Source organism: Pleurodeles waltl, chromosome 5 (genome assembly GCF_031143425.1).
Source record: "Pleurodeles waltl isolate 20211129_DDA chromosome 5, aPleWal1.hap1.20221129, whole genome shotgun sequence".
In the NCBI taxonomy this organism is placed as follows: Eukaryota; Metazoa; Chordata; class Amphibia; order Caudata; family Salamandridae; genus Pleurodeles; species Pleurodeles waltl.
The window spans coordinates 368,730,969-368,735,163 of record NC_090444.1 but is presented as its reverse complement, the minus strand read 5'-3'; the positions used below and the strand labels follow the sequence as shown (position 1 = coordinate 368,735,163).

The following is a 4,195-nucleotide window of genomic DNA, read 5'->3' as shown; positions in this document are numbered from 1 at the left end:
CAACTGAAGGTCACAAATGAATCATTTTTTTAGTTTTATATCACTAAACTTAGTACTGCTGTGCTCATATACAACGTTATGCGCACAAAGCAGTACAAAAATAAAGGATCTACAGTATACCAAACTGAGATGTTGATAAAAACATGAATTACAAATGCATGACGTAGACACCACTTCACAAACCACTACACAAACATTGTGTTAAACATTTTTTTTTTTCTAAAGCACAATGTTCTCTGTTTAATCTGCCACCCTGTTGTATGCCTTGTCTTTCCTTTCTGTGTCAACTAAGGACGTATATCATACTCCTGGCTGTCTGTGTCCTGTCGTCCTCTTGAGTTTGTCTGTAATGCCTACCGCATCCTTCTCGCGTGCGTTTATAGTTTCTTAGGTATTTCTCTGTATCTACTAATGACAACTTTTCTTCCCCTTCAGTAAGAGGGATGATGGGTTAGGATTTGTTCTTCATTATTAAGAACTTTCTTCCACATTATGCTTCCTTACTCGTGCATGTTTGGAAATCAGTATCATCAAAACTGCTGAGCACAGTATAGGAACTTTCACAGTTTAGTGGTAGCATAAAGACAATGCAACAGAGCACGAACTGCAATTGGTGAAAACTTCGGCAAAAAATGCAAAATTTAGTGGTTTCAAACTTGTTAGAAATGGGGTCTTTGGTTGGGCATCAGGTTACCCTCTGTCCAAGCAAGGACCCTCACTCTAGTCAGGGTAAATCACACACAATCCAAATTTTCCTGTGCCCACCCTCTGGTCGCTTGGCACTGAGCAGTCAGGCTTAACTTAGAAGGCGGGCTAAACCCGAGATTTTAGGAGAAGTGACAGAGGAGGTTGAGGATAACAACACGAGTAGACTTCAAAGACAACACTGCGGCCCCTGACAAGCAGGAGCCATAAAACTATCTTGGAAGTGGTTCACATCATGATGTAATGGAGACGAGGAAGCATCCCTAGGAGGCAGACATACCTGGTCTCTGTCAACTTCACGTACATTGAAAATCATCAGAAATAAACATGCTTAATTTTAGAAACAGTACCGACATTCAGAGCCCAAGCTATGCTCTTCGGCGTGATATATCAAATTTAGAGGAAATGGCCATGTCAAACAGCTCAAAATCAGCTGTTAGAAGTACGCCTAGTCAGCAAGAAAAACCTTTCTATTCCGACTCACTATTTATAAATGCAGCTCAAATATTCCAGAGTATCCATGTTGAAAAGTCTCCAGATAAAATCTTGGTGAAGTATGGTAAAGGACATGGCCCTTTACTACCACATTTTAAAGATGAGAGAACTCAGCGCTGGTCCTACAAACTGGCTTTTAATGCCCTAAAATATCAAGACCTTCTTGAGAACATGTTGCTTGACTGTGGCATTTACCCATTTGAATCATTATCAGATGATTCTACAAGCCTGCTAGTTGTGATGGTGTATGATTTCCAGGATCGAAAATTTCAACCCAGATTAGTACCAGATACAGAAGAAGTTATACCGGAAGTGCGTGAAATTGAGAATTATATTTACAGCTATAAAACAAAATTGGCAGCTGCGCTTGCAAGATGTCGAATCAAATATGATGCTCTTACAATTGACTATATTCTACCTGAAACTGTACAGAGTCAAGAACGGAGAGCCTTCAACTATACCCTTGTATGCCTGGGTTAACACAGCCAAAATCAGTGTTAATGACATCTGCTACATCTTGAAGATGGAAGGGTTTACTAAAGTTAGCTTTGTGGCAGACCTTGACGGCTATTCTTTCTGTGTTGATGAGAACTGCAAAGATGTATTAGCTTTTCCTCCAAATCTCAAAGATGAACTTGCTAATTTGAAACTGTTTACAAACTACAAACCTATATTATAGGATAAATCTCAAAGCCTTGTGGTGCATTCTGTAAGTGCCTTAATGAACCTGGATGATGACATCATTGTGACTAATATGTATTCAGGACTAACAGTTGCCCATATGTCAACACTGGCAAATCAGTACACTTGCAACATTTTTGTATGTGGAATAAAATCAGCATCCAAAGAAGCAGAATTGCAAGACTTCTTCACACACATGGAATGCAAAAATGTTAAATTATTTCAGGAGAATTTCACTGACATACACCCAACAGATCCAAGATTTCATAAAGCAAAGGTTATTCTTCTACAACCTCAGTGCTCTTGCTCGGGTGTTAGTGATCCAGTGGAGTTTATTTTAAATGAGCATGGAGACACAGACTTACTTCAGGATTTTTCTCAAGGATCTGTAGCAGACGAGAAACTTAATGCTCTTTCCAACAGACAACTACTAGAGATGGTACATGCCATGGAATGTTTCTAAAATGAACCCATCCAAAAGCAGCAATCAATGGGAAGGTCGCGAATCCATCTCAAATTATAGCATGGTGAATGTGTTACTGCTCCACCAAACTGACGTTGCTCAGATACCTGGAAATAAAGTTTTATCAAATGAAAAAAAAAAAAACACTGAAAAGTTATATAAATGGGGTCATTATGACATCGGCGGTCTTTGTCAAAGACCACCGATGCCACGGGCGCCAAAGTACTGCCAGTGCTGGCGGTATGTTTGGCACCCGATTATGACATTTCCACTGGGCCAGCGGACGAAAACAGCATTTCCGCCCACTGGCCCAGCAGAAAAGTCACAACAACATTGAATCCGGATCGTAATCAAGCCGGCGGCAATGTTGCAGCAGCACCCGTCATGCATTTCATTGCCTGTAATTCGGCCAGTGAAATGTGCAATGGGGCTGTGCCTGGGGGGACCTGCACTTCCCATGCCAAGTGCATTTGTAGTGCAGGGGCCCCCAGGGACACCCTGAGTCCCCCTTACTGCCAGCCTTTCCATGGCAGTGTTTACCACCATAGACAGGCTGGCAGATGGGGACTCATAATCCCTAGGGCAGCGCTGCTGGCAGGACCAGCAGTATGACCGTGGCGAATGCACCGCCACCGCCGGCGGGGCGGTCCAGGACCGCCAGGGTCATTATGACCCCCAAAGTGTCTTAAGTCTTAGCAAAACAAATAAATGTGTCTTAAAAACAAAACACATCTCTTGCAAGTACAGAGTACCTGGTTCCCGTTCAAAATCTCCATCGATTTCTGGCACGCGGGCTTTGTTCCTCTTCGGGTTGCAGGGGTCTCTGGTGCCCTGGGGACTGTGCGTGGAATCCTGGGATTGCGGAGAGAAGTCACACGCACTGAGTCGATCCAGTGGGCGTTGTGTGGAAATTTAGCCCGCACGGCAGGTACTGCGTCAATTCCTCTCTAGAAGTCGGGCTGCGTCATCCCGGGTCGGCCGGGCGTCGATCTGGTGGGCCGTGCGTCGAAGTTCCAGTCGCAACGCAGGCGCTTCATCGATCTTCTCCTTGCGAAGTCGAGCTGTGACGTTCAGGTTCGGCGTACGGTGAATTTTGCGGGGCAGGCTGTGCGTCGTTTTTAGCAGGCTGTGCATCGAAGTTTCGCCACACAAGAAGTCCAGTTGCAGGAGTGAAATCTTTTTGGTCCTGAGACTTCAGGTAACAGGAGGCAACCTCTATCCAAGCCCTTGTAGAGCACTTCTCAGCACAGCCAGAGAGCAGCAAGGCAGAAGGGCAACAGCAAGGCAGCAGTCCTTGTCAGAAAAGCAGACATAGTGAGTCCTTTGGGCAGCCAGGCAGTTCCTCTTGGCAGGTCTGGTTCATGGATTCTTCGCCAGCAGGTTTCTTGTCCAGACGTGTCTGTGAAGTGGAGTGTCTACCCAAAGAAGTGTCTCAAGTCTGTGGTTTTGGGTCCTCTTCTTACACCCATTTTGGCCTTTGAAGTAGGCTTACTTCAAAGAAAGGTCTCACTTGTTTGTGAAATCCTGCCTTGCCCAGGCAAGGCCTCAGACAAACACCAGGGGGTTGGAGTCTGTATTGTGTGAGGGCAGGCACAGCCCTTTCAGGTGCGAGTGACCGCTCCGCCCCTCCCACCTAGCACAGATGGCTCATCAGAATATACAGGCTACACCCCAGCCCCCTTTGAGTCACTCTCTGGAGAGAGGTGCAAACAGCCCAACTGTCAAACTAACCCAGACAGGGAATCCACAAATAGGCAGAGTCACAAAATTGGTTTATGCAAGAAAATGCCCACTTTCTAAAAGTGGCATTTTCAAACACACAATCTTGAAACCAACTTTACTAAAAGATGT

At 44.8% G+C, this 4,195-nt stretch overlaps 1 pseudogene; it reads left to right on the top strand.

Annotated features, from left to right (window-relative positions):
* Positions 1 to 1,032: 1,032 nt before the first annotated feature.
* LOC138297030 (putative methyltransferase NSUN7 pseudogene) lies at positions 1,033 to 2,344 on the top strand (annotated as a pseudogene).
* Positions 2,345 to 4,195: the final 1,851 nt, after the last annotated feature.